The following is an 11,394-nucleotide window of genomic DNA, read 5'->3' as shown; positions in this document are numbered from 1 at the left end:
TCACACCTGACTGATTTATAGAGATTCCAACCTGTCACAGAGTACAATCCACCCATTTTCAGAGGGCTGAGAGTGCTGTTGGTGTTGCCCAGGCACTAGCAGGACGTACTTTTTTTTGCAGTACTATAAATCCTTGGCCAAATCCATACAACATTTTCTACGACAAAATACATTTTCCTTCAAGTTCTCACATCACTGCTATATAGCTGCTTTCTCTTTCTGAAAAAAAAAAAAGAGTCTGTAAATTTTTGTTTCCAGTTCCGTTAGTGATTGTGTCAATGAGACAGCCATTGTTCCAGTAGGAAGGTTTGATTCAGTATTGATATTTATTTATGAAGCTTTTTTTTTTAACTGGATGATGAAAGGAATGCTTTGCTTAAGCATTGGATATGTTTAAATATAAATGCCAATAATGTTGCTGAATACCACTTTGGGTTTGAGATTTAGACTTCTACACTACCATGGAAAAATGTTTCTTTTCTATTACAACAGCTACCTTTAAGACTTGGTGTATTGTGAAAAGATACAGGTGTTATCGCCATGTTAGTGAAGTTATTAACAAATTATACAGGTATCGTGATCACTTATTGCTTGAGTATGAGAAGCTTTGAGTATTAAGAATGTTGAGTTATTGTTTCTATTCTTGACTTAAGAACTCACAGTATGAAATGGATGCTGAAATGAAAAAGAGTTCTGAGAAAATACTTTCAGCTCTCTCCAGTAAACCCACTGTGGTTCCTTGTCTCAGCCTGGAGACTCTTGAGCACGCAGGCTGCTATGGATCACCACTGAAATGTCTCTCTAAAGAATGCTGGAGAAAAGTAAGTCTGAAATCCAGATTTGGATGGACCCAGTTCAACCTGCTCCCTTTACTTAGTGTTTTCTGTGTGCAAGTACTGTGACGTAAGCCTCACATGTAAGAAATACTAATTGTAAAAGCCTGTGTGGAATTCAGGCTATCTGAATTTGATCGGAGATATCTAACTTGGTGTTGTGTGTTCTTGCCACGGCAGCAGGGGCTGGAAAACGTGCTACAAGACTGGCCATCAATATTCCCATCTTCCTTTGGGGGCCCAGTGGCTTGTTTAAGCTTCTACATGTCTTTCAAGATAATGAAGACACCCTACAGTTTAACATTCAAAGTATGTAATTTACTATTGAGTGCCATAAGGTTTAAATACAACTCCCAGAAATCTCTGTTACACTGTATAGCATTTTCTAGTACAAGTTGATTAGAAGTGAAGTTTCCAGACTCTCGGCCCCATACTTAGCTGACTAGCCATGTTAACATATCTTGATGTATGCAGTAGACTCCAGAATACCGACCTGCAAGATTCAATGTTTAAATGTAATTTGAAACTGAGAATTACTCAGAGTAAATTCCCTCATTAGAAATTACCTCAGTAATTATGGTAATAATATGTGTCTAAAAACACAGAAAAGAATTAACTTAGTTATATCACATGTTTTAATTACAAACATTAACTGATAATTTTAACTGCCTGCGTTGAGATTAGAGGCTGCTTTTGTTAGGTCAGTATGGCATAAAAGAATTTGGGAGTTCTGAACTTCCCCATGCAGGTGATGTGCCTGTATATAATAAAAGACGGTCACTCGGTTGAGTAGCTTGTCAAAACATAGAATGAGGCACAACTGGGAACATAATAAGATGACATGTGGTAAAACCCAGCATATTCTTCCTATTAAATGCCTGAAGTGAAACAGAGGGAACATTTTATTCTGGCTGTACATTTCCCTAACATTCTTCTTTAGTTTTGCAGACCCTAAGTATCCCACATGTCCCAGGAGGAGATGTACTGAAGAGATGATGGCATTTTCACAAGGTGAAATGGGAATAAGATATAGTCTGTTAAATGAATAGCCTAAACGTGGAAGTAAAATTTCTTATTTCTGCCACAGCTCTTCAGCCTAAGCTGTGCTCAGCTTGGGAGCTCTGTTCTAAGGTGTGTGTAGATGTTTTAACTTCATTATCAGAGCAAATAAAGTATGGAGCAAACCTTTGCTTTTTGTGTGACTGGTACAGATAGACCCTGGCTGTCACTTGTAGGTACCATAATGGAGACACATTGAAAAAAGTGTCCTAAAAGGGTAAATCAGGGGATTAAGCATATGCATTGTTAATTTTGAAAGTTTCTTCCGGTGCATGATAGTCAGTAAAGAAGACAAGTGTCTGCATTTATATTATGCCAAAACTAGGCATTCTAAATCAAATCTATAATTTCCTACTAATGTGAACTTTTGGTATTGCAAAAAGAAGTGATAATGACATTTTATAAGTAGCGGTTGTATTTTTCTGATATATTTTGCCCTTTGTAACGATATTAGAAACCTGCAGCTTTCTTAGCTGTGAGATAGTACATTGTGAAGGTCCAACCCTCATTTTGACTACTGCAGGTAACCAGAGCTAGACTGGAAATTCCAGGATGTCTTAATGTGTCCTGCATTTCTTTGCCATTTGTATCACTCTTCTTTCTCTAATTATTTAGTTAATAGGATTTCAGAAAAAATAGACTAAATATTTAAATCAGACTGATCAATTAAAAAGCAACAAAATGAAAACCGGAAGGGAAGAAAGGAGGGCAGGGGGGAGACAGTGAACTCTGTTACTTACAGCAAGAACAAAATCTGTCTGCCCTTGTACTCCCTTTCCTGAATAATTCAAAGCAGTAAAGTATAACATCCAAAGTGTTATATTGACTATGTGAACTAAATGGCTAAAAAGAAAATCTCAGCGTAATCAATATAAGTGAACAGTTAAGCTGAGAAGGGTCTTTCAAAGTCATTGTGTTGATGAAGCCAAAGCACTGTTGTATGTTACCTCTGTTTTGTATCAATTAAGTTTATTTCATTTGGCATTCTTTTCTAAGGAGACACACATAAGATGTAGCTTAAACTCAAAATGTATCTTTTATTATAATTGAGACCTATAGTTTCAAGATCATCATTTGGGAACCTGGTGATTTTAACTGGTATTATTTTGCTTCGCCCAATTGACCTTTCCAGGAATTGCCTTCTGCTTTGCTTAGATGAGTGTAAAATAACATCATCCACTACAGAAGAACTTCTTATTTCATAGAAGTAACACAGCACCAGAATTCTAGTAATTGTATTCCTCCTTAGTAGATTACATCATGTGCTACATTGTCTGAAAAAAATGTTGCAGGATATATAAATATAATTGCTTCAACACACACCTGTCTAAAAATATATTTGCCTTTAGTGATGTGCATGGGTATATCGAGGCTAAGAATCTGGGGTTTTTTTCCTTGTAATTGGGTACCCTGCATCTTAAACTGTAGAACATCTTATGTTAACCATTCCCAAGCCAGAAGGTGATATGGACGTGCATGACAGAAGCCTATTCCTACTGGTTTAGACAAGGCCCATTGCTTTTACTGAACACTGAAAATAATTGCTAGTTTGCTTTGATATTAAAACTGAAAAGTGCATATGAACATGGGATAAGGACCTTCTCGGGTAGAAGGGTTCAAATGGGTTCTGAATGACATGAGAACACTTCTGTACTAAAAAGCAAATAAACAAAACATTTAAAAGTGATACAGTTCACAGTGGTTTTGAAATGCCGAACATCAGATAAGACGGTCAAAGACTGAGTGTTGCTGTAAAGCACAATAGCAGAATAGATGAGGTAATGTTTCATACTTACCATTAAAACTGGAAGTGTATGTCTCTCCAGTTAAGTGAGTAGTAAGGGTTTGGGACTGTATGCCATTTGTCAGCATTGATTCCAATTAAACTCAAGAGATTCCCACTGCAGAGAATCGTGAGTAATCAATGAGCAATTAAGGGAAGAAGACCTTGAAAGTAACTTATTGTAGTAAATCTTGTATTGAGATGGTGCAGGCAGATTGCCATTAAACCACTTGCACCAGTGATAACATGCTGCAGGCAATATCATTTGTTGCTCCTTAACTTCTTAAACTCCTGGGACAACAAGCAACATCTCCCTGTAAATCCTGGTCTGGAGCTTGCTGGTTTGTCCCTGTGACTAGCTGCTACGACTCCCATCTTTATTATTAGTAGCTTAGATAAGATAAATCAAATCCTTAAGGATCAAGTAAGCTTAAAGTTATTAAAGGCAGAAAAGATGTCAGTACAAGGAGCACCAAAAGTGAATTTAAGGACAACAGCAGCAGAAAGTTTGAATACGTTAACTTGCCCTTAGGTGTTGTAACTAGCTTTTATCCCAGGGCTGAGAAAGGGAAATACTGGTCAAACGAACTTTTGGCAAGGGCTGTGCAGGCAAATATTATTTGCATAAATTTCTAAGATTTTATTTCCAAACACAGTATCTGTTTGAAAGATGTCTCATCACTTCTTTATCATGCTGCCAGTATGGAATCTTGTTCAATTATTTTATTTTTTTTAAAATTCCTTCACCAACAGCTAATTAATCTCATGCCTGATTTTATTTGTTGCTGGAATGTGTATGCACCAGCTCAGGAGCTGTTTCTTGAGTGTGTAAATGTTCCCCAAGATAACTATGTTACATGTATGCAAACTGTGAACATAAAAATGTAAGTATGTATTTATCAACGTTAACTGGATTTAGCAACTTGCCACTCTAACTGTCCAAGCTAATTTAGGAAGTGAAGCTGGAAAGTGTTATATGGCAGTACAGATTAATTAATGACTAGAAAATCACTAATCTGTCTGTATGCCTGGACATTTGTATCTTTTCTGTTTTTTGAATTGTATATTGTTTTCTATGTTGCAGCACTTTGTGGCATTTAAACACTAAGTTTCTGTGTTTAACATATCTGCCCTAGTTGTTACACTCAAAATCTTCTAATAGACAAAAAGGGGGATATACCTTACGTGTGAGCCAAAGACTTTATTGTTAGTCATCTTAAAATCCTAATAGACTTTACTACAACAAAACAAAGTTGATTAGTCCAGTTAAAATTATACTAATGGTTACAGTCCAGTTTAATACAAAATGGATTAGTAATATGGTTTAAAATGTTATACCGAAACTTTCTATATATACCCACTTTTTTTCTGGTGTTATGGTCATCATTTTTCTGCACCTGTGGTCCTAAAGGAGTGGAAGAGGGGTTGCAGTGAGTTGTCAGGATGCTGAATTCCTGACAGGGAGGAGTGTGAAGATGGTAATGAAATTTCTTCCTCCTCTTTGCTAGAATAATATTTTCTAACATGCTTTACGTCTTGCTTTTTCTTCACTGATCTGCAACTCTTACATCTCAATTTACAGTACATAATATGCTTTATGTGAGGTACTTGATCTTTGGTTTGGGGGTTTTCTTGTTAGTCCAACAGTTTTTGACCACCTCCTAAGTCTCCATTTCCTTGACTGATCGCCAGTGAGATGTGTATAGCCTTGGGGGCTCCAGTGTTACTCTGCACCACTGTTTTTAAGATCCTCTTTTTGCACATAAAAGAAAATATTACCTTTTCCTAGTATTCTAAGACCATCAAGCTACAATGACAGTAACAACTTTGTCTTATGAAAAATTCTGATTATAGGTACCAGTGGAGTTTACCACTCGGCTACACATACCTATCCAGCTGAAAGAAAACAAAATTAATATTTTTTTAATGATGTATATAAAGACTGTTTTGTTGTGGTTTTTTTGTCTTTTTTCCTAGACACAAACCATATGCAGTTTGGGAAATGTGCTATTTTTGTCACACACTGCAAACAACAGGATTTTTGTTGGAATATTCCTTGTTGGAATGATGATATATTTATTAATGAAAACCCAGAAAGATTTTATTCCCATAGTCACATTAAAAAAAAAAAAAACAAAAACCCACTCTGGAAATTTGCAAAACTGGAGACTTAATTTCTTTAATATCTTGTTACTGAAACTGCTTATTTATGTTTGTATTTCCACAAGCCTGACGCTGCAGTTACATACAGAAAATTGACTTGAAATTGTTCATGGGCAAATCAAGTCCTCCCTACTTCAGACACATTGCTATTTGGTTTGTTATTTTCTCTAGCAAATTAATTGCATTTGTATACGCTTAAACAGGATCGTAATACTGAAGGACATAAGTATGTGTAGTTGGTAAGGTATTCTTTAAGTGGAAAATGAGAATTATGTGTGTTGACAGGTTTGTGTGCATTCTGTTTTATAGCATATGGTGGTGCTAATAAGAACTTGTAATACTCTGTCTAAAAACCTCACATCTTTGCAATGTGCAGTGCTAAGTGCCTGACGTTCCATGCTCATTCGGATCGTTGGTAGGAAAAAAAGTGAAATACAATATCGGAGCTTGAATGATGGAAGTCATGAAACTTGGTGGCTTTTCCCAAACAAGGCTGATGGGGTGAAAAGAATGCACCACAAGAAACCTCTTCAGTTACTTTCTCCAGTGTCTTCTGTTGTGCCAAAATAAAAATTCTTTTATTTTGTAGACAGTAGAGAGAATTGATTTACATATCTAAGTAAACTTGTGACCGATTTTTAGTTACCTTTACCGTAGTGTGTCTATATCATCTGGTTTAATAGAAAGTACTACATTTTTCCCTGTATCTCGGATGATCTAATATAATGACACTAATAATAAAGCTTTGTCTTGCATAATGTTTTGTGTGTAGCTTAACTGTTCTGCCTCTAAGGAGCACATTCAGAACCAACTCAATTTAAAATGTAGGCCAAGAAATTTCAGGCTTAATTCAGAAATTTATGGATTCATCAACAGCTCTAAACTTGAAACGTTAATCTTGTATACTGTATTACAGCACAATCATTGCAAATATTGTAGGTAAAAGACTGTCAGCAGTTTTAAGTCTAAGCGTCTATTTTTTTGGACGTTCTGACTTATCCACTGGGGAGGTGGAACAAATGGTGCAGATTGAACGATATGCCACTCTGGAATTCTTAGAGAGATGTGGCTGTTCAGGAGCTGTGAAAATAATTTGTGCAGCTTGGATGGCTTTGGGCTGGAAGCATAAGGAGAAGGAGGAGGAAAGAGGGGGAGTTATGGGGCAAGTGGGTGTCAACAGTTTTGTCCTCGATGCTGTGAGATATTGAGACCTTACCTGAGAAGTCCCCAGAACCTGTAGAAACAGATTTCTCTGTTTATGTGAATGTGCCAAACTTTTGTCATTTCTTGGCTGTCAGGTTCAGATCTTGTAATGAAAGTTTCTTTGCTTTGGGATTGAGTGAAGGCAAGCAGGGCTGACAAAGGTGCTTACGCTTCAGAAAATGCTCTGCATTCTCTACAACATAGCAGAAGGTTTTGGCATGCCCCTATGAGCTAGGAAATCTACTCAAAAAACCACAAAGAATATCTGTGGGTTTGGGTTTGTTTGGTTTTTTTAATTTTAAAAAAGGTGGAGCGTATGAGAAAAAAATTTAATTTCAGGTAAGGGCACTAATTTGGATGATGACACATAATTAATTCATCAGGTTGTTATTTTCTGTGTAGAAATCTCTCAGCTTACTTGAAAGAAACCATTTCAAGCATGTCTGCATTGGTTGGTCGTCTGGACGTGGAGGTAGTAGTTAATATTGAAGCTATTGGGATGTCTTGTGTAAGAATGAATTTTTAATTTAATACCAGAAGTGAGGCAATGCTATTTCAAGGGTTCCTTTTGGCTTGTATACATGAACTGTTAGTAAATAAGGAGAAACGCAATTTTACCTTGTATTTGATATATACAGTCATGCTATCTGTCACTACTTTAGATTACTTGTCTATATCCTTTTCTGCATTTAGTTTGTGACAATTATTTAGGAATGATTTTATGCACAATATCTTTTAATATTTTTTGAGGCAGTAAAATGATACTTGCTATGAAAAACTTAGTAACTTTTGTATATTTGTGACAAGATACTGTTATGCCAAGGACTACACATTAAAAAATAGTTGGAGTACAGGAAATGGAACTTTAAGATGATAATCAAAGAGTAACATCTTAAGTAGAGACAAATTCAGATACTCATAGGCATGATCATTTGTAAGCTGAAGAGAGAGCTTTGTAAAGAGTGCCCTTCTCCGACAGTTACACCTTGCTGTGGTTACCTTAGCCCTTTTCAGCTGACTAATGTGTTTCTTAAAACAAGGTCACCAACAGGATACACTATTTTACAGATGGTATATTCATACCGAATGCAGAGATAATACAGTTTTGTGCAAAGTGCACACCTCATTGTCATCAGCTGCATTTACATTTCAAGATCCAGCTAGGTAGCCTGAAACCACCCTTAAGCCCAAGTGATTCTTCTAGTGTTGGTACTTTGATGCAGGCCCACACTCAGACGCAGACAGGCAAGTTTCTGTCCAAGTTGGGACATAGGAAGAGCGATGTTTTTTTTTCTTGAGTTGGCTACACCTGCCATCATGTGTCCCACAACAGATTAGTCAGCTGAGTCCTTCCTATACGGTTCTCAGCATTATGCATTGCAAGGTCGGACTGATCCTGCGACCGTCTGACCACAGGAGATAGAACTGTGGCTTTCTTTCTATGACAGAGTGGGCAGTCAGACCAGGGAGCACACCACACATCAGCGAGCTTGCTCATAGGCTCCGCTGCTTCGAAGGATGGTTGTAGAGAGTGCATCTGTCTTGGAATGTCACAGCAGTATTCCATTTTTCAAGTGGAGGGAGCACCTTTCACATTTACTTCATACCAAAATGTCTATGACAGATTTCATCATCTTCAGGCCTCTGTGTTTTTAATTCTTCTTCTCTGTGTGTGTATTTTGGTTTCCTGAACAGTTTCAGACAGTAAGAAGTGCCAATGCTCAGTGTGTCTTTCTCGCCATGACAGAAGGGCAGAAGCAGTGACAAATACAGCCGGCACAGAGAAGCAGAATCAGTAATTCAGCTTCCTTTCTTCTCACACGGAAATTTATTGTCCCGCAAGCCTAGTGCAGAGAGAGGATCTGTGCCAATTCCAGTTGTGGGAAACATACTTTTGCAAAAGGGCAGGTGTCTTTCTGAGGGCACTGATTCAAGAAGCAGAAAATGGAAAGTAAGGAGAAATAGGGTATGAAGCGAATTATCAAGACATTGTTTCACAGGAGGTCTGATATTTTAGAGAGAGCAGATAGCTGTATGTGTCTACATAGAGGGACTGTAATATACCTAAATGTACCTAACACATGGGAATTCGGCACATGAGGAATTATGGTAACATTCAAACTTGGTTCAATCGTTACTTATCTTCATGTCCTTCAGTCTTTACCATTACTATTTCAGTAGACACAGTGATGGAGAGTATTGGTCTGAAATTCAGGGGGAAAAAACCCCAAACAATAAAACTCTTCCATCTTTAAGATACGCCTTGTATTACACACAAACTGAACAGGCCATTACTGTAGTTTTAATAAGACCATAAACTTTCTGCTCTATATGTAAAATGAAACAGTTGGTTTAGTTTATAATGATACAAACAATAAAAGCTACTGTAAAACATATAACTCTTTGAAGTATGAATGTGATTACAAAGAATAATGCTGACAAAATACACAGCATCTGATGTTGGATAGACAAGAGACAGGAGGCTAATTAAAAAAAATGCTACACTAAGTTATTTAAAATTTGAGGCTCTGATTTCCAATATAAATCAATATATTCTGCAAAAGCCCAGCTTGGAAGGTAACTGAATTTAGCAAGCAATACAAGCTTCAGCCAAGGCAAAATATGTATGCCTCTTCCAATCTCCTTGCCTGCAGGCATATGCTTTGTGCCAGTCATAGTCGATTTTGCACTAGAAATCCATATGGGACTGCCAGCTGGAAGCAGGGGGAATGAAAACAATGCATGTAAGTGCCTCAAAACTGCTGGAAATATGATGCTTGGCATTTAGATGTCAAAAAAGTTGCCACTTGTTTATTGTCAAATTAAATGTCCTCAGACTAAGAGCTCATCTATAGTTGAAGTTTACTTTTAAAGCGCTCTTCAGCAATCTCTCTTTCTGCTCTTGCCACGCATTTTCATTTTCCTGAGAGGGCCTGGAAATGTTTTGCAACACTAGAGAGAGTTGAAGCTTATGTGTCTTCAAGGAACTATAAATTATGATTAGACACTTCATCTCAAGGCATGAAGTTGAGATCAGCAAGTTTAGTAGTTTTCTCTCTCTCTCTCTCACATGCACACACCCATTATAGAATCACAGAGCAACTTGGGTTGGAAAGGACCTCTGAAGGTCATTTGGTCTAATCCCTGCTCAGAGCACAGCTCCATGTTGTTAGTGGAAATGATTTAAACAAAATGAGCTCAACATGGCTGAAGAAGGACAGCAGACTCACACCCACACACCCCCCATGCACCACCCACCCCCACCCCCCATCTGGGGTGGGTCTGAAGGGTTACAGATCAGTGCTGATAGAAATGGAACCTAGATTTGGAGACTGAAACTGGTGATGCTTATCTGAACCAGAGTTTATGGAAGAATTATTTATTTTCCCTATCTACTGTGCCTGCAGAATTCCTCAGTCCCTTCTTCCCTGTACTTCTCTAAAAGTGTACCACAGCATGAATTCGTGAAGGCTTTGGGTATGTGGCAGACTCTTGTTTCGGCTTTACAGGTGGTGGTGGATCACAGTGGAATCCAGAAGCATCTGAAAATGCATCAGGTAACCCACCCTAGTCTGAAATATTTAAGTACGCCTTCAGCTAGAATTCAAAAAGAGTGAGGTGGAGAAAAGCCTAAGAAGAAAAACAGGTCTGGAAAATGTTTTTTTTCTTTAAACTTTAGTAAAGTTTCTTATGCAGAGCTAGATCATTAGATTAAGAGGTATGTGCTCTAGTTGGTCTTTCAGTGAAAGTTTGTATTTATTGAATGGACTACCACTGTCCCTCGTGAGTAATTCCTCTGACAGGAAGGATTTCTCTTGACAGAATCAGACCCTTCTTTCTAGCTTTTTTTTAATGGTCTAATGGTCCATTCCAGTTAGTTGGCTCGTACGCATTCTTACCACGTCTTTTTAACACTCAGATTCAAGAGCAAGGAGTCTCAGTTACTCCCAGGCCTGCTATAGAAATTTCAACTGAAACTTTATGAAATTAAGTTTTAAAGCTGCTCAGGGTTTAAAGGCTGCCTCCAAGCTACCTTTGGATCTCCTCTGCTTCTTGTAGCAAAGCGCTGGTTTTATGGGTACAGTGGCATGGCACAAGCACAGCTTTACAGGATCCACCCGTCTCCACTAGCTTTTGGGGGGTAGAGATGAGAAGGGAGAAATGTTGTACAGAATAAAAAGAAAAGGACAAACTATCCAATTAGTTTCTAAAAAATAGTATTAACCTTAGCTGCTAAATTGTCACTTCAGTGTTTATAAAACATCTTGATTTAAAGTAATATACATGTTCTAATCTTATGTGCTTGTCCAATTGTAATAAAAAAATAATTCTAGCTGATTTAACAACCACTTA

Source organism: Falco peregrinus, chromosome 7, assembly GCF_023634155.1.
Source record: "Falco peregrinus isolate bFalPer1 chromosome 7, bFalPer1.pri, whole genome shotgun sequence".
NCBI lineage: Eukaryota > Metazoa > Chordata > Aves > Falconiformes > Falconidae > Falco > Falco peregrinus.
This window is presented reverse-complemented; position numbering follows the sequence as displayed.